Source organism: Panthera pardus, unplaced genomic scaffold (genome assembly GCF_024362965.1).
Source record: "Panthera pardus isolate Hobbes unplaced genomic scaffold, ASM2436296v1 HiC_scaffold_15, whole genome shotgun sequence".
Classification (NCBI taxonomy): Eukaryota; Metazoa; Chordata; class Mammalia; order Carnivora; family Felidae; genus Panthera; species Panthera pardus.
The window spans coordinates 13,344,484-13,364,188 of record NW_026526710.1 but is presented as its reverse complement, the minus strand read 5'-3'; the positions used below and the strand labels follow the sequence as shown (position 1 = coordinate 13,364,188).

The 19,705-nt window shown below is 51.0% G+C and overlaps 1 long non-coding RNA gene across 2 annotated transcripts in view; it reads right to left on the bottom strand.

The window, feature by feature from the left end:
- LOC109277469 (uncharacterized) overlaps positions 1–19,705 on the bottom strand; it is a 37,659-nt gene continuing 17,954 nt past the window's right edge. Inside the window, exons 4-6 of one of the 2 annotated variants that reach the window (XR_008422158.1) lie at positions 17,544–17,596; positions 13,511–13,645; positions 1–1,162 (exon numbers count right to left, since the gene is read on the bottom strand). This is a non-coding gene — a long non-coding RNA (uncharacterized LOC109277469). The remainder of the gene's footprint in view (positions 1,163–13,510; positions 13,646–17,543; positions 17,597–19,705) is intronic. The other variant, XR_002085156.2, reaches the window with a different exon arrangement.

Sequence of the window (19,705 nt, the reverse complement as noted above, 5' to 3'; positions counted from 1 at the left end):
GATTTAATTTGAACAGAAGGTTTCCACTGTTCCAGTCATAAAAGCCTGAAAACTGAGTTCAACCCTCTCGTGTTGTAGATGGGGAAACTGAGGTCGAGAGAGACGGTGTAACTCCAGGTTACACAGTGAGCCAGTAGCCGGACTGGAAATGAAACCCAGGTCTCCTGGTCCCCAGGACGGAGTCGTTCTCCATGGCTTCCTGGAGGTTCTCGGTGGCGGGGGGGGGGGGGGGGGGGTGCTCCACCCTGGGGGCTACTTGGACGCAAAGGGGCGGATGGGGCACCAGGCAGGACTCCTTCACGTCCTGCACCCTCCAGCTAGAGCCCTCTGCCTTTGGCGGTCTTATATGTTGGGTTCCAAGGTATTTGACCAAACGCTCTGCAGGGAGGGAGTGACTGCGTGGGAGGTGGCGGAGGTGGGTACTGGAGAGGACTTCAGCAGGTCCAAGAGTTTTCTGGAGTGGGACCCTCCCCCTGCCCCCCAGCACCACCCCCTTCTCTCTAGCTGCGGTGAGAAGATGGATGGGAGGAGGCAGGGCTGGAACAGACCAGTCAGGAATGATGGATTTGGGCCCCGACCAGAAGCCCCCAGGGTCATCTGGAGCCACGGGCAGAGGTGAGAGGTCATCCAGCCAGGCAGGTGGGTCAGTAAGGGACAGGGATAGGGAGTCAACTTAGGGGTCTGAGGGCTAGTAATGGAAGGGGTGGGGTATACTCTAACCCTGGCATGACTCTAGTATAGCTGCCTCATTCATTCATTCATTCATTCATTCTACTATTCCTGTGTGCCCGGCCCGGGCTGGGCACCAGAGTTCCAGGATACATGGGCACCGTTCCTGCAGGGAGAGGGGCAGGAGGGAAATGAACAGTGTCACCTCACCCCACCAATGATCGGTCACACGCCTTGGGCAGTTCCCATCGTCCCCCCGAGCTTCAGTTTCCCCATGTGGAAAAGGAGGAGAACCTCGGTTCCAAACCGACGACGTGTGTGATGCACGTGGCACAGAGCTTCGCGTGGAGACGTGGCGACTCCCTTCCCCAGACTTCCAATTAGGAGAAAAGAGAAGGGTCACGTGACCCGACCTGGACTGTTTCGGGGAAGACGAGCACGAGTTCAAATCTTGACGCGGCGTAGCAGCTGTGGGGCGGTGGGCCATGCTCCTCTGTGGAATAAGCATGGTTATCATAGTGACTGCCTTGCCTGATGGTTATGAGGTTTCAGTGAGGTAATATATGAAAGCATAGGGGCACCTGGTTGGCTCAGTCGGTGGAGCCTGCAACTTCTGATCTCAGGGCTGTGTGTTCAAGCCCCACGCTGCGCATGGAGCCTACTTTAAAAAATATATATGGGGCGCCAGGGTGGCTCAGTCGGTTAAGCGTCCGACTTTGGCTCGGGTCATGATCTCGCGGTCCGTGAGTTCGAGCCCCGCGTCGGGCTCTGGGCTGACCACTCAGAGCCTGGAGCCTGTTTCGGATTCTGTGTTTCCCTCTCTCTGACCCTCCCCCGTCCATGCTCTGTCTCTCTCTGTCTCAAAAATAAATGTTAAAAAAAATTAAAAAATATATATTATATATATAAATATAAATATAAATATAAATATAAATATAAATATAAATATATAGGCACCTGGGTGGTTCAGTTGGTTAAGAGTCCAGCTTCTATTCAGGTCATGATCTCACAGTTCGTGAGTTCGAGTCCCACATCGGGTTCCTCTCTCCTCAGCACAGAGCCTGCTTCAGATCCCCTGTCTCCCTCTCTCTCCTCTCTCTCTCTCTCTCTCTCTGTCTCTGCCCCTCCCCTGCTCAAAAGCATGCTTTCTCTCCCTCTCACAAATAAACATTTAAAATAAATAAATGTATATACAATATACATATATATACGTGTGCATACACACATATAAATATATAAAGAAGAGTGCCTGGCCCACAGCTAACACTCAAGTCAATGTTAACCTTTGCTATCAGTGGTATGACGGACCCTGAATCTACCAGAGCAGTAAGAACACCATCGGTGAGTATTACCCTAGTGCTACAGGAGAGCTCGCAGACCATCTGAACCTAGTCTGGTGCCTATACGCCAACCCTGGCCCATCCGGAGGGAAAGCCTGGAGCTCTGGCTTGGATTGGCTTTGCCACCCCCTGCAGGCTCAACGAGAACAGCGCTGCAATTGATTAGCAATGTCTGCTCGGGCAAGGGTGGGGACAGGGACAGGAGGCAGGCCTTCTATTAGCCATTCCCTTGCCGTCCCAAGCCCTCCCCTTGTACAGATAGGGAAACTAAGGCTCAGGGAAGAAAACGAGACTTGCTCAAGGCCACGCAGGCAGTCACAGACAGGGCTCCTGTGCCCGCCTTCCCGATTCCTTGCTGGGCCCTGGTCTGTGTCATTTAATCCTGTGGAGAAAAGTCATTACTTCTCCATTACATTTCTCAGCCTGTTTTCTGGAAGGGAGTTAATTGATTTAAACTTTTCCAGGATGAGTCTCCCTCCTCCTCCCCTCCCCTGGGCCCCCCGATTCTATTATCGCTCTGCCTCTCGGAAATGAGTAGGTGGCATCTGTGAAGACAGGCACGGACGTCTCTAGGCAGGGCCTTGAAGCGGGTGTGAAGAGTGTGGACCTTGCCTGGGGCTGGGTCTTCTGGGGACCTCCACGTTTAATGACAGTAACTGCCAGGATTCAAGCGTGTGGTATTCCTAATCCCGAGAGTGGTTACTAATTGTGTGCTAGGTGTGGCTCTGAGTGTTCATTGACTGGTCACATCCACCCGATTTACAGAAGGAGAAACCGAGGCACAGGGATGGTCCCAGAGCTGGGATTCAAACCCAAGACCGCCTGGCTCCGAATTCTTTGTTCTTTACTATTTATAATCACTGCCTCCTTGACTCTGTCAAAACCCAGCCACCCCAAATGCCCTTTCCGATTCTCCCTCCAGATCTGTGGGCTTGACTGCGGGGTGATCACTGACACCCCACTTGATGGATATGGAAACTGAGGCCAAGCTGGGGGATGTGGGGACGGATCCCGAGTCACATGGCAAGTAGGCCAAGGCTCTGTCTTTGTCTGCCCCTGTGGGGAAGAAGCTGAGGCTCAGAGTACGGCTGGTGTGGCGATCTTCCTGGCTGATTCATCTTCCAAGCTGAAATATTTATTTATGCACCCCATTTAATCAGGATATGCCGTAATTAGCGGCAGATTTGTGCCTCCTGCCTGTGGTATTATTTATTTCGGGTTCTGGGCAGCCACTTCCCTGGGCCGAGTGTGCACTGGGCCTGGATTTCAATCAGATGGGGCTATGGCAGAGCTGTCCCGGGGGACCTCACGGCGGCAATGCCCCCCTCGGAATGATAAATGAGCCCGCAGACAGCAGAAATGCTGCCCAGCTGCTCTGGGGGGCTGGCGTGCGCAGGGTGGGGAAGGAATGTTCTCACCAGTCCCAGGATCCTGTCACCGAGGCACTCCCCCTCCCCCAGTGCCAGACAATAGCCTGGCATCCCCAACCTCAGAAAGAAACAACCAAGACAGACAGCTCCACGTGGGCCCCACTGCTGTCCTGCCTCTGGAATCCCAAGGCTGGAAGGAACTTGGAGGGGCCACCTGTCCCTATTGCTGTCTTAGTTCACGTTTTCATCTCGGCATCTCTTGGCCTTGACCGTGGGGAACGCGCTCCTCTCCTCACAGCCCCCATGGCTGGGAAGTTCCTTCTGCTGTCTAACCTTAGTCAAGGGGAAAGCATTTGAGCCTCTGTCCCGCAGGTGATCCCATGAATGACACCCTCTGTCGCTGTCTAGAAGGAGGTGGAAGGTACAGGAAGGGTGGGGGAGGGTGGCAAGGGGTTCTTTGGATGCTAAAGGGAGTGGCACAGAAATAAAAGCTAACCTTTATTGTGCTAAGGCCTTTACCTGTGTTTGGGTGAGTTTCTTAACCTCTCGGGGCCTCTGTTTGCTCAACTGTGTAATGGGGATAATAACAGGAGATACCTCCTGTGATTGCTACGAAGATTGAAAGAGTTAATAACTCAGCGCCCCTAAAAAGTACCTGACACACAGCAGGTGCTCAATAATCATGCACTGTTGTTATTATTTGGTGGTTGATTCTTACACGACCCCAGGCGCGTCAGATCCACACCATTTTACAGACGAGGAAACTGAAGCCAATGCCTTACCCACAAGATGGCCCTCACCATCCTCGTTTTCCAGATGGGGGAACCGGGGTCTGGGACTCCAGGGAGCCCCTCAAAGGCTGCCTCCTGCACGCTGAGGGCTCTGTGGGTGGTCCCCCCCCCCCCCCCCCGCTTTGTCGCTTTGTCCTGGGACCCATCCAGAAGGAGGGGACATAGATACTGACCTCGCCGGGTGCTTTGGGAATCAAGCGAAGCCATCTATGGGAGGCACCCAGCATGAGCCTGGCAGGGAGAGAAGCCCGGACTAGGGTTGGAACCTCGTCCTCTGGCCACAGAGGAGCTGAGTCCTGAGGTTGGCTCACAGGGGCTCCAGGAGAGTGTTTCTTGGATTGTCAAATGATCATAGAGAAGCTGGCACAGCTCCCGGTGGGGGGAACGGGGGTGTCAATTAGGCCAGATGCCCACAGGGGGATCCCGTCGCGGCTGGCCTAGTTGGGACAGGGTTTGTGGCCGACCTTCCACCAGGGACTGCTGCTTCCAGGCCAACTGTCCTAATGAGGTCAGCGAGAGATGTGGCTGTAACAGGTGGGGGAGGAGGTGCGGGGGGACTGCGCTTGGGTCTCATTTTGCAGATAAGGAAACTGAGACTCGGCGAGGGGAGGTGATTTGCTGGGGGGCACAGTTTGTAAACCTTGGAGGCTCTGGGAGGGTCCCTGATGCCCACATCCACCAAGCTCGTCCAGATCCAAAGTGAGTTTGCTGTGTGGCCTTGAGGGAGTTACTCAACCTCTCTGAGCCTCCCTTGCCTCAGGTGTCATAATGGGAATACTACCTATGTGGGGATGGGCGTGGGGGGATTCTGGAAGTGAGCTGTTGCCCTGCTCTGCTCAGAGGATTCTGACCTTGAAACAGAACAAAGGAGTTTGGTGGGGGAGGTCCCTTCTGTGTCCCTTCTCACTTTTCCCAGGCTCTTCACTCTGCCTGAAATGCCCTTCCCCGCCCCCTTTCCAAGCTAACTTCTCCTCATGTTTGGGTCCCACCTCCATTGACACCTCCACCAGGAAGCCCTCTCACTGCCCCTCCTCCACATATGGGGTGAGTCTCACTTCTGCGCTCCCCCTAGCCTCTCCTTTGATCTCGCCTTCCTCACTGTTAGTTCCGTGGGGGCAGGCACCCGGATTATCTGGTTTGCACCGCAGATCTGGCATCCAGCATGGGGCCTGGGCACGTGTCAGGTGCTAATAAATGTTTGTCTGATGACTGACTCACTCACTGAAAAACTGAATGAGGGAATCAGTTAACAGAACTCCCTGACATGCTTCTATGTCTCCCCCTAAAAGACAGGGGGAGTGCATGTCTCCCCCTAAAAATCCATATGTTGAAAACCTAATGCCCAAGATCACAGCATTGGGACGTGGGGACTTTGGGAGATGACAAGGTCCTGAGGGCAGAGCCTTTGGTAATGAGCTCCCTGCCCTTATAAAAGAAGCCCCAAGGGGCCCCTGGGTGGCTCAGTCAGTTAAGCGTCTGACTCTTGATTTCCACTCAGGTCAAGATCTCGTGGTTCCTGAATTTGAGCCCCTTGCTGGGGAGTGCGGAGCCTGTTTGGGATTCTCTCTCTCTCTCTCTCTCTCTCTCTCTCTCCTCTCTCTGCCCCTTCCCTGTTCTCTCTCTCTCACTCTCAAAAAAAAAAAAAAAAAAGAGACCCCCAAGAGCTCCCTCACCCCAACAGTCATGTGAGGAAAAGTGAGAAGTCAGCGACCCTAAAGACAGCTCTCACCCCACCCTGCTGCCTCCCTGACATCAGACATCAAGCCTCCAAAACTGTGAGAAACAAATTTCTGTTGTTGATAAGCCTCCAAAGCTCTGGCATTTTGTTAACAGCAGCCTGAACCGACTACAACACATGCCCACCTCTCCTGGTTCCCAACCTCCACCCCTCTTTGCAGAGAACCAGGAAGCTGGCAGCTTGAGTGGCGACAGCTAAATTTGAATCCCCCGTAATGGCAGCTGCACAGATGTAAAGCCAGGCTCTCAGCTCGGGGAGCTCATTTGCTTTCTCCAGAATGGCCCTGGTCAGGTAGGTGCTGCTGGGGAGAAGCCGGCTTTGGGCTGTTCACCTTTGGCGCCTACGGGAGCAGCAGAAAAGGCTGATCTGGAATCACGCAAGGCCTTCACCACCTTGGGCCATAGTTTTCTCATCTACGAAATGGACCTTCCATCCTGGAGCTGCTGTGCGTGCTTAGGGAAGACCCCAGGATGGGCGGATGGGCGGGGGGGATCCATGCGGGCATAGTCTGTCCCAGACTGGGCTTCCTCACCCAAGGGAGGGCCCAGGCATCAGCTCCCAGTGTGCTGCTTTGAGGGACCCTCACCATCTGCCAATCCTGTCCCTCTTTCCCCTTCCACACAGATGCTCGGATCTCCCGATGGAAATTTCCACTGGGAGAAGGGCTGCAAGTTTCTATGGTCATTTACTGAGCACCTACTGTGGCCCATCTGACTACACAGACAAGATAAATCAAAAAACCCCTCCCAGCTGGGGCTGCATGGCCCCATGGGGGCAGAAGGGGAAGTAATTTGGGGGTGATGAGTAGGAGAGAAAGAAAAGAAGCCCCCTGTAGAGACCACTGATGAGGTTTTTTGCTGTCTGGTTAACAGTAATAATCACCCAGGAAAGGTTTTGAGCCCTTACCAGGCGCCATGCCCACCAAGGCCTCCCAGCAACTGTCTTAGGACAGGTTCAAAATGTCTCTCCATTTTACAGATAAGGAAACCGAGGCTCGGAAAGGTGCGGTGGTGCTTTTGGAAGGCACCCAGCTTGGAAGTTACAGCACTGTGATCTGAATCCTGGTAATGTCAAAGCTTATGCTCCTTGGCCAGGGGCCTCGTATGGAGATGATCAGGAAACGTTTGTTGATTGACTAATGGAAGGAAGGAAGGAGAAATGATTTAATGAATGAATGGCCAGCCAGCTCTAGGATGGCTACTGGGGGCTGGCAGAGCCTGGAGAGGAAACTCCAAATCCAACCCAGGCCCCTGCTGATCTCCCACAGGGCCTTGCCCCCCACAGGGTGGAGGTGGGTGGCCATCCGGTGGCAGAGAAGGGGTAGAGGCCCAACTCCCCCAGCCTCTGTCCTGCCCCTGAATGCTTGCACTGTTTGTGACTTATTGTTTAACTTTACAAGCTCCTTGGCTTTTATGAGGGTTATTTATAAAGCTCTGGGCTTTGATCCGCAGCATAAAAAAGCAAACTCCTGTGTCTGAAAATGTCACCGGGGATTAGGGAGCCTTTGAAGTCCCCTCCCTGCAGGCAGCACCCGCCCAGCTTCCCCTCCAGAGGGCCTCTAAGCCTGGGAGCCCTGCCCAGGGCCTAGGGGCCCTCCTTTGCGGTGCAAGTGGCCCCTGGCCAGACGACTGACAGGTTGGGGTCCCCTCCCCGCTGGAGCACTCCACCCAGCTGGGCACTGTTCCCAGCCCCAGTCAGGACTGAGCCTTCCTGATCTCCAGATGTTGGCAACATCTGTCTCTCACATTTATGGACAGCCAGAGGCTGCTATCTCGCATCCCTGAGCCCAGAACTAGGGACTGTGGGGGTTTAAAAAAATGGATTATTATTACCGGCTTATTAGGAGGGAGGGGGGCAGGGAGTGTAAACAGGCAGGTAGGGTAGAAAGAACAGCTCTCAGTGTGGCAGGTGACTGTCCCCTTCCTCCTAGCCCTGGGGTCTAGCCTTCCACCCTGCCTGCTCCGGAGAGACCCCTCAATTGTTTCTCTCCTCTTCAGTCAGGTGACAGCTGGAGTGGTTCAGGCGAGCTCATGGTGGGGGGGGGGGGACGGAGAGAGAGACACAGCAGACAGTCTAGAGAAGCAGCAATGTTTCCTGCTCCCTGCCTGGTTCCCAGAAGGAGGAACGGGATGACTTGGCCCGGGGCCGTTCAGACATTCTCAGTGGCTTCAGTGTGTCCAGGGCTTTCCCCCCCACCCCCTCTCTGTTTTTTGCAGGACCTTCAAGCACCTCGGTAGGAGATAGCCAGGGCAGGAGGTGAAGTCCCAGCTTGCACCTTCTCTGAGCTGTGTGATCTCCGGCAAGCCCTTGCCCTCTCTGAGCTGCCCTTGCCCAATTTCCAAAATGGGGAGGCCCATCCCACTCCGGGTGGTATAAGGACCTCATGAAGTCATTCCTGGGAGCATGGGGGTGATGCTTGGTAGCCCTGGAAGGAACCATCCTGGCTTCCTTCTCCAGACCCAGAGAAGCTGGGGCCCCAACCAAGAGCGTCCTCAGCCAAGGCCCTCTGTCTGGCTCTCTGCCCAACTTTCTCCCGGCTTTCTACCAGGGCGGTGGAGGCGGGGCCGTGTGAGCGGGCATGTGAACAGGTATGTGAGGAGCATGACCTGGTGAGCGATCAGACGAACGGTGGTCCACTCGTACCTTGGAGTACTCCTCAGCGATAGAAAGGAATGAAGCCCTGACACAAGCAACATGCCTGAACCTCAACACCAAACCCAGCCACTGTATGTTTGCACCTGCTACGCCATCTGCCTGCAAAGCTTCTTCCCTTACCCACCAACACACCCCCCCCCCCGGACCCCTTTACCTGGCTAAACTTCCCCTCCACCTTTACAGCCAGACTCAAAAGACAAGGTATTGTGTGATGTGTATGAATTTCCAGAAAAGGCAAAAGGGTAGCGACAGAAAGCAGATGGAGGGTGGCCGGGGGTATGCCAAAGTGTAAGGATGGGAATGGAGCACAAAGGAGCAAGAGGGAAATTCTGGGGGTGATGGAAATGTTCTGTATCTTGATTATGGTGTCGCTTACATGACTATATTCATTTATATACAAATTGCATGCATTTTTTTTTTTTTTTTGAGAGAGAGAGTGCGCGCATGCATGCATACGAGCGGGGGAAGGGTAGAGGGAGAAAGATAGAGAGAGAGAGAGAGAGAAAGAAAGAGAGAGAGAATCCCAAGAAAGTTCCACACTCAGTGCAGAGCCCAATGTGGGGCTCGATCCCACGGCCCTGTGAGCATGACCTGAGCTGAAATCAAGAGTCAGACGCTCAACGGACTGAGCCACGCAGGCGCCCCCAAGTTATATGCATTTGTATACATTTGTACACTCACCCAGTTGCACGCTTATCGTCAGTGAATTTCGTTGTGTGGAAATCACATCGCCAGAAAGCGAAACGATTACAGTAAAAAAACCCACCAGCAAGTAGAAAACTAATCCTCCTGGAAGAACATGAGACTGAAAAGGAAACAAGCAAAACCCTCTCTTAAGTTCAATTCTTCTCTGCAGAAGCAACAATGTATTCATTCATGAAATCACTCAACTAATATTTAGTGACTATCTACTATGTGCCAAGCACCAGGGCAGTTACCCTTTTTTTAAAATTTTTTAAAATGTTTATTTTATTTTTAAGAGAGAGAGAGAGAGCGCTAATAGGGGAGGGGCAGAGAGAGAGGGAGACACAGAATCCGAAGCAGGCTCCAGGCTCCGAGCTGTCAGTACAGAGCCCAATGCGGGGCTCGAACTCACGAACCACGAGATCGTGACCTGAGCCGAAGTCGGAAACTTAACCGACTGAGCCACCAAGGTGCCCCTCCCTCATACTTTTTAAAGGCTGTATGAGGGTCCACTGAAGGGATGAGCCAAATTTATTAAACCTGTTCTTTTTTTTAAGATTTTATTTTATTTATTTATTTATTTATTTTTAATTTTTTTTCAACGTTTTTTATTTATTTTTGGGACAGAGAGAGACAGAGCACGAACGGGGGAGGGGCAGAGAGAGAGGGAGACACAGAATCCGAAACAGGCTCCAGGCTCCGAGCCATCAGCCCAGAGCCCGACGCGGGGCTCGAACTCACGGACCGCGAGATCGTGACCTGGCTGAAGTCGGACGCTTAACCGACTGCGCCACCCAGGCGCCCCAAGATTTTATTTTTAAGTAGTCTCTACACCCAACATGGGGCTCGAACTCACAACCCTGAGATCAAGTCACACGCTCCACCAACTGAGCCAGCCAGGCGCCCCCAAACCTGTCCTTTCTTGATGGATGTTTTAGTAGGTTCTGTGTTTCATTTTGTATCCTCCACAGCACTGTAGTGAACATCCTTGTATAAGAAAGTGGCCTTATTCACAGGGCAAATTCCTGGGGGTCAAAGAATCTTTGCACTTCAAAGCGTGAAAAAATTCAAAATTTAAATCTCTCAGGTCAGCCCTCTACTTGACATTTAGATGTGTTTCCACTCCTTTTAGACAAGGAACCTGTGCTGACAGCACAGAGCCTGCTTGGGATTCTCTCTTTCTCCCTCGCTGCTCCTCCTCCACTCATGCTTTCTTGCTTTCTCTCAAAATAAACACTAAAAAGAAAGAAAGAAAATGAACCCACATCCCCACTTGTACCGCCAAGCTGCACAGTTCTGCCCTTATCAATTCCTCTAGGTTCATCTCACTCTGTGCTCTAGCTACAGTGATCTCTCTCCCCCGCCACAGGGCCTTTGCACCTGCTATGCCATCTACCTGCAAAAGTTCCTCCCTCCCCCTTGTCTCCTTCACCCTGCTAAGCTCCCCTTTATCCTTCAGACTTCATCCTACAAGAAGCACTACTTCCTCCAGGGAGCCTTCCCTGATCACTCTGATGGGGCATGTCCCTGTAACAGCTCTCAGAGACTCTGTTTCTGACTCTGTTGCTTCCCTTCAAAGCACTGATATTCACTGATGAAGAAATTTGTGTTTTTAGGACTCTGTGAATAATGCCTGTCTCCCCACTAGACTATAAGCTCCATAGGGCAGGTCTTGGGTTGGACCCTGGGACAAGGATTGGCATGCAAGGGATTGTTTAAGGAAGTGATCCCACGGGAGATGAGTAAGGGAGTGGGGGGAGCAGGACCGGGGATAGGAGAAAGCCAAGGAGGGTGCAATCTTAGGCAAAGCCCCATGGAGGGTGGCTTCAGCCCGATCTCACACAGGAGCTTGGGAGTGTGAGTTACACCACACAGTTATCGGGACCTGAGTCAAGGGAGCTGGCCCTTCACCCACTGCCAGCCATTGACTGAGAACCGCCCCAGCCTGGGGGTGAGGGGGTTCTAACCCCCTGGCTCTCTGCACGTGCCAGCAAAGTGGCTCCGGCAGCTGGAGGATGGTTCTCTAAAGGAGTCAGAAACGTAGGCAAATGGAAGGAAAGCACACAGAAGCTGGTGGAGGGGCACACAGAAATGGCCAAAGGGACCCTAGGGGGATCTGAGCGGGGCACTAATTGTACCCGCTGCAGGCGATGTCTATCTTCTTCTCTACCCCGGGCACCTAGTCCAGTGCTTGGCACGGAGCGTGCCCTCAAGAAAGACTCGGTCAGTAAGTGAATGAGCCCCGGAATGAACGTGAGCGGAGGGAGAGCCTTCAGCCAGAAGGAATGACATAAACGAAGGCCCAGGAGTGGAACTAGGAACCAACCGTTCAATTGTTAGAAGCCGTGCGAGCCAGTTGTCAAAACAGTATTTCTGACACCAACTGGTGCTTCGTAATCCAATCCAGGTCTGACGCTCAACCGCCCGGAGTTAGCGTCAGACCCGACGGGTGGAGGGGCATGTATCCCAACAAGACGGCAAGGTCACGACCAAATGGGTGCAGATTCGGGGAGTCTCGAAACTCCCTTCAGCGTTGAGACTTTGCTGGAGCAGATGGCAGATAGAGCTCAGAAAAGCACTATGCTCAAGATTACAATTTTATTATAAAGGATAAAATCAGGATCAGCCCAATGAAGGGTGAGGTCCGGGAGGGCCCCAAACTCGGAGCTTCCGCGCCCTCTCCCCATGGAATCAGGGCTCAACACCCTCCTGGTGCATCAGTGTGTTTAGCAACCAGGAAGCTGTACTGAGCCGCAGCGTCCAGAGTTTTTATGGGGGTCCCGTTGCCTAGGCAGGGCTGACCGAATCATTGGCCGTGTGATTGAGCTCAGTCTCCAGGCCTCCCCCTGCCCCTTTGGAGAAGAGGTCCTGAAAGCCCCAGCCTTCTAATCACATGGTGGGTCTTTTCTGGTGACCGGCCCCATCCTGAGTCACCCCATCTCTTAGCATCAACTCCGGTGTGATCCCAGGGGCTCACAAATAACACATTCTCCCCATCACTTCAGAAAGTCCAAGGATTCAGTCTTCCTCTCAGGAACCAGGGACAAAGTTCAGCCACTTTTTTTTTTTTTTACACAACACACAGTGATTACTGACATTTAAATTATATAAACTTACAGCTAAGTCAATCATATCATAACTAGTAAATACTCAAAACTCATCATTTCTTTTTTTTTTTTTTTAATTTTAGAGAGCGGGAGAGAGAGCGTGCATGAGTGGGGGAGAAGGACAAAGGGAGAGAGAGAGAGACAGAGAGAGGATCTTAAGCAGGTTCCATGGTCAGCACAGAGCCTGACGTGGGGCACAATCTCACAACCGTGGTATCATGACCTGAGCTGAAATCAAGAATTGGACACGCGACCGACTGAGCCACTCAGGTGCCCCCTTAATGCTTTAACTACATTGTGCTACTTGTATGCATTTGAAGTTATTTTTCCCTATTGCATCTTTATGACGGAAATGCTATACGGTGCAATCTGTGCGTCTCTCCCCAAGCCCACGTTCACCAACATGTTGGTGGGTTTGAAATCACAGTATCTGACCATCGGCAGATAATTGATAGATGGCAAGTGTTATGAATGGGGCCTTAACTCAGCCGTAGGTTGCTCGTCTACCCTTAGGAAGTGGCTTAGTCAGTTGATCGTCCCACCTCAGCTCAGGTGGTGATCTCAAGGTCTGTGGGCTTGAGCCTGGCGTGGGCTCCGTGTTGACAGTGTGGAGGCTGCTCCGAATCCCCTCTCTCTTTCTCTGCCCCTCCCCCACTCACGCGCACACACTCTCTCAAAATAAATAAAAAGGACAGGAAGTAATGGAGACAATGTTAACGCAGATGAAAAAAAGTGTGTTCTGTTTATAGCCACGAGCTGGGAATAGCGCAAAGAAGCTGAAGAGATATTCTTCCAGTATTCAGAAACCATTAGGCAATTGAGCGAAGAAGTTGCTCACGTCACCGACACGGGAGTGAAGTTTTGATGTCCACCTTCACTGTCCCACTTTCAGCCCTGCCCACTCGCACTTACGTGAAAATAGCAACCGAGATTCAAGGCTGAGTTACCCTTTGTTCAACACGTCCGACTATAGGCTGCCTATTGATGCCAGAGTTTGGCAAAAATCAATGCAAAGTGTTTTACGAGGATCAATTCGTTCTAGGAATTTACAGTAAAGACAAGTGTATATTTTGCTATTATTTTAAAATTGCGTGCCACGTGTCAATATCAATACACTATGTATCAGTGAAAGTGATAATTAGGCACATACACACACCTATCATGCAGACACGTTTCTCTCCAGACAGCTGGGACTAAGCTTCTGTGATCGGCAGGCCGGCTGGAGAGGAAGGGCCAGCACACCTGAGGAGCTGAGTTTGGAGATGAGGCCCAGTGCAGACAGAGCAGGAGCCTGAATGCCAAGGTCAGAGAGGGAGACAACCTAGTCTAAGTCACACAGCCAGGAAGTGGCAGGGCTGGGTTAATCCGAAGGTTATAGTGGGGACCTCCCTCTGTCCTGGGTCCTCTGCGTTCCTCTCCCACCCAGGGCTCCAGCTCACGTATCTCAGGGGCAAACCTGGGGTGGCTTGGGCGTGCCAGGTTAACCTAGCCCAGCCTGGGAATCCCATAAACAGAGCCATTTGTCAGGTCTCTCGTGTGCCAATTAGCAGGGCACGAGCCCGATTAGTCCCTGTGGCATGGCGGATTGGGGGGAATTAATCAGGCCAGAGGCGGTGGCAGGGAGGGGGAGGATAGGAAGGGGAGTGGAAACGGGGCTGAAGGACCCGGGTGGATCATTCCTTACAAGTGGCCACCCAGCCAGTGGGAGGAGCAGCCATAGCTCCTGGGAGATGCCAGCGGAGGGAGTCATTCTGGGAGATCAGGAGGGCCTGCCCACCCTTCCCTAGAAAGACAGTACTAGTTTTTAGATCCAGGTGGCTCAGGGAATGACCACAGACGGGGCCCTGCCTTCCACACCTGGATTTCAGAAGGTGGGGGGTGGGGGAAGAGAGGGCCTAAGTGGGGTAGGAGGGGATGTTCTAGGGCAGCTGAGCAGACTGAATGAAGTCCCATCTCCCCTCCTCGCTGGCCCCAGCTTCTCTGGGAGAATGTCAGGAACTGTCTCTCACCTGCTGAAGCTGGGCTGGCTGTTCCTGGCACGTAGAGCCCTGGGGATCCTACCTGGAAAGTGTCATCTTAGAAGCTGGGTTCTCAGCCCCTGCCAATGTGCTTGCCTTTGATTTATTTATTTTTTTTAAGTTTATTTATTTATTTTGAGAGAGACAGAGACAGCGGGAGTGAGGGAGGGGCAGAGGAAGAGAGAGAATCCCAAGCAGGCTCCACACTGTCAGTGCAGAGCCCGATGCAGGGCTCAAACTCATGAACCATGAGATCATGACTTGAGCTGAAACCAAGAGTTGGACGCTTAACTGATCGATTGAGCCGCCTGGGGGCCCCTGTGCTTGCCTTTTAAAATGTGTTTCCACTGAGAGTTCAGGAAGCCTATGTGGAGGCTTTGTTGACATTAGGAAAAGGCATCCCATTCGGGCAGACCAATTAGGAAAAATCACCCTTTTGGGTACAACAATTACCAAAAGGCTGCATTGTCTCTAGGCTCTTGAAGGCTCTTGGTATAAGCCTCAGCTAGTGGACATCAAGCTGAATTTCAGATACATTTGACCTCCAATCCCACCGCCTCAACCAGGTGCCTGTGGGTAGAGTACAGCTGGACAAGGGTATACTGCAGCCCTGTTCCCACCTTTGCACCCCCAGGGACTGCCTCGGTCCCCTGTGACACCATGGAAAGAGCATGGACTCCGTAATCAGCTAACACTGGATCCGAACCCCTGCACCGCCGCTTGGCAATCCTGAGATATAGTAACTAGTCCCTTATGACAGATGAATAACCTGAGACTCGAAGAGTCTAAAAGACTTGTCCCAGATCACACAGCTGGTGACAGGGCCAGGACTTGCATCTTTGTTGTCTGATTTCAAAGTTATTCCGCTACTAGTCGAGGCAGAGGCTTTTTCCTCATGGGCAAATGCCCAGCTTACAGAAAGAAGGGAGCCAAGGCCTGGTGTTTCTGCTCCTTCTGTCTGTTCATCTATCCATGTATCCATCTCACCTATGCATGCATGCATCCATCCATCCATCCACCTATTCATTCATCCACCTACCAACCTGCTCATCCATCCATGCATCATCTATCCATCCATCCTCCCACCTATTCACTCATCCACCACCACTCTTCTCATCCATTCATCCATCCATCCACCCACCTACCAGTCCAACTACCAACCTGCTCATCTATCTGTCCATCCATCCATCCATCCATCCATTCACCCACCTACCCACCCACTCACCCACCTATTCACCCATACACCTACCAACATGCTCATCCATCCATCCATCCATCCATTCATCATCTATCCATCCATCTTCCCACCTATTCACTCATCTACCCACCAACCTTCTCATCCATCCATCCATCCATCCATCCATTCAACCATCCATTCAACCATCCATCCACCCACCTACCAATCCAACTACCAACCTGCTCATCTGTCTATCCATCTATCCATCCATCCCTTCACCCACCTACCCACCCACTCACCCACCTATTCACCCATCCATCTACCAACCTGCTCATCCATCCATCCATCCATCCATCCATCCACCCACCCATCCATTCATCTATCCATCCATCCGTCTATCCATCCATCCATTCATCTATCCACCCATCCATTCATCTATCCATCCATCCACCCACCTATTCACCCACCCACCTACCAATCTACTCATCCATCCATCCACCTACCAATCCACCTATCAACCTTCTCATCCATCTATCCATTCATCCATCCACCTACCAATACACCTACCAATCTGCTCATAGATCCATCTACCAACTACAAATCCTTCGGACTCATCTCACCCACCCATCCACCCATCTATCCATCTGTTCATCATCCATCCTTCCATTATCCAACAACATTCCCTTAGCACCTCCTCAGTGCTAATTTCTAGAGATAAAGATGAGAATAAAGCATCATCTTTGCTTTTAAGAACTTCTGGTCTCCAGGGGAAGATGAGATACATAGTTAGATTATTTTCTCATCTGTGTCTTCCCCACCCTACCCCAGAGTGTCAGGAAAAGAAATGTGGGAAATGTTGCCTATTAGATCCCCCTCTGGGTGATTCACTACTCACATTATTGGCACATTAAAAGATCTGACAAGTCCTACAGTCAAGATCTCTTTTCAACCCTTTTCAACCACTATTACCCCAAATGACTTGTCTCTAGAACCTATTTTAAGAGGATTGCCTGTTAAAATCCCATGGAATGAGATTGTCTCAGAATAGAATTGGGGAAATGCTGATACACCAAGGAAAAAAGAACCAAGTGTCACTTAAAAAACAGAGTAGTATTGGATTATAAGCTGAAGTATAAAAGAAATACCAACGAGCCCATACCGATATTAATAAATGACTGGACCGATAAACAAAAGGGAGAATATACGAATCTCCTGTGCAGAAGAATTCCAAATAATTTATGTAGATCCTCTGTCTTCAAGGAGGGGGAGCATAACTCCCCAGTGTTTCAGTCTAAAAATACAATATGCAAAGAAGGGGAAAGTGGAGAAGCTGGGCAAACACTACACCAGCCACGTGATCAACATTAAGCTTGATAGTGATATCTCAAACTCATAGTATGTGCCCCTGATGGGATGAGAGTGGCCCTTCACCTCTTCTTAAAACACATAACCTCAGTCCAATTAAGAGAAAAATATCAGACAAATCCCAGTTGAGTTACATTCTACAAAATACCCGAACAGTACTCCTTAACATTGTCAAAGTCATCAAAAACAAGGACAATCCGAGAAACTGTCGCAGCCAAGAGGACACTAAGAAGAAGTGACCACTGTATGCAGTGGGGTATCCTGGGTGGGATCCTAGAGCAGAAAAAGGGCGTTAGGTAGAAACCAAAGAAATCAGAATGAAGAATGGGGTTTAGTTAATAATAATGTATCAATATTAGTTCATTAATTGTGACAAATGTAAGATGTTAATAATGGGGGAAACTGGGTGTGGGGCATGTGGGAAATCTTTGTATTATCTGTGTAATCTTTCTGTAAGTCTAAAATTGTTCTGAGATTAAAAATTATTTAAAAAATAAGTAAATAAAGAAACAAGTGAACAAAATTCAGCAAGTGAGGTACAGGGTTTGGGGAACAGCCTGGGGGGAGACAAGGAGTTCTGGTTAGGAGAAGAGGTCTGAAATCAGAGACGGCTAAATTCTGTAACTCACCTACTGCATGACTCTGAGCAAACTGGTTAATCTTTCTGAGATTATTTCTTCATCTGTAAATGGAGATTTAAAAATGCCGTATTAGTTGATTTGGATTAAATGAGGCAATGCATATAGAGTCCTAGGCACCAATAAGCATCGTGGGACCGTTAGACTTACTATCTTGTTATTTTTGGCAGGTGTGGAGGATCTGGGAAGGCTGCAGGGAATGGGGCTACTGGCACCCACCCTTGGAGAACTGGTAAAATATAGGTTGGGAGTGGGAGGTCAGTTTTCCCCAAAGCAGAGAGGTCCTTTCTTCTTTCCTAGCTCCTACTCTTTGGTTCCAGAGCAGAGCTAAGTGGCCTGGGAGGAGATAGAGACCTCACAGATAGGCTTCTGACTTCCCACCCCAGCTATGGCCCTGGCTTGCCCTTCCGTCTGCCAGGGTCTCTGGGCTAAGTAATCGCTAATTCCTCCCTGATGAAGCACCTGTATCTGTAAGCAAATGAGCTGGCAGGTGGCGGCCCGGATAAAATATGACCTGCTCAGCAGGGGATTTGCTTACCAGTCGGGAGGCAGCCCATCCTGCTGCCTGCAGCCTGGAGGCCTCCTGGATAAAGAATAAATCACTGGTGCCCACAGGGCAGGCGAGAGGGCAGGAGGCACCTGAAAGAGTAAATGCCCCCTCCCTGGCCTCAGGCTTATGGACACTTTCTCAGTGGCTTACGGAAAAGAACCAGAACCGGGAATCAAGGAGACAAGGGGAATTCATTCTAGCTCCACCACAAACTTGCTGTGAAGCCTTGGGAGAGTCACTTTCCCCTTCTGGGCCTTAGTTCTCAACTCCAAGAAAGAGCTGTTCTTTCCCTCATGGATTCGCTACAAAGAACATAGAAGAAACTGTATGGAAATAAACAATATTTGTTACAATAGTGATGATTATTATGTTGTTACTATGTTGCTCCCACAGAAACCCCAGGGATCAGAGCTCAGGGGCTGGTAAGTTTCTGGTGGGCTGGTAGCTTTAGGGAATTATCTTCAAGGCTATAGTATCTATCGACAGAAAACTGATCAGAGACCTTTCCAAGGAGGCAGCATGATATATGGAAAACCAGAAGTTCCGGAGGCATCGGAACTTGTTTTGAATCCTACAGCTGTCACCCATTAGCTGAAAGGACTTGGGGAAATCACCTTTCCCCTTTGATCCTCAGTCAACTGATCTATAAAGCAGAATGAAGAATATAATCTTTTAGGTTGTGGTTATAAGGTATAAACAAGATTACATTCCAGAGAGGCTGGCTCATAAGTAGCTCCCTGATAAAGGCTAGTTTGTCGAGGCTGAAACAGGTTTACAAATCAGATTTCCTAACTTTCTACTCAGCTCTTTGCTGAGACCTCAGAAAGTCTTGGGGGAATCTCCAGGCCTCTGTGAGCCGCATCACTGCCCCTACCCCCAGTCCCCTGCCGGGAGACTTCTGCAACTTGGACCTGGGAGACCCCTTGGGAAGTGCTCCAGCCCGGAGGCTGCGGGGACTGCATGATGAAGACAGAGCCGTTTGCTAATACCATGTGGCTGCTGTGACAGTCTGTTAATGCCATTTACAACGTGCTGTAATTATGTCTCACACATGCTGGCGGCCCAGCCAGCAGGAACATTCCCTGGGAGGGGCCTCGGAAAGATTCCTTTAGCAGGGTGGGGGTTGGGCTTTCTCAGGAGGCTGGGGGCTGGGGGGGTTGGAAGCCACTCTGAAGGAGTAGGAATTCCTCCCTTTGCACTGACCTACTTGGCTGCCCTGGGCACCTGAGAAAGAGTTCACACCTGCTTGGACCAGTGGTTCCCATCCTGCATTGTTTTGGAACTCTGGACAAGTCTTGGTTCCTCTCTGGGCCTCAGTATCCCCTTCTATAAGATAAGGATATGGGGAAAGATAAGAGCAGTAGTTCTTAACATTTTTTTGTAGCATCTCCCTAGAAAAATGCACATGCTCACATCCAATCACAATGTATCCTGCATTTTCAGGGGGCTCACGGGCGACTGAAGTCCATTATTAAGCACCAATGACCCCAGGCCTAGAATCTCAGTCTAGATCATTTCACGGACCTACTACCGCTGTGTTTCAGTCTATTTCTCCACCTGGTTTGTGAGGTCACTCTCTGCTGGATGTTGCTGCTTGTCGTTT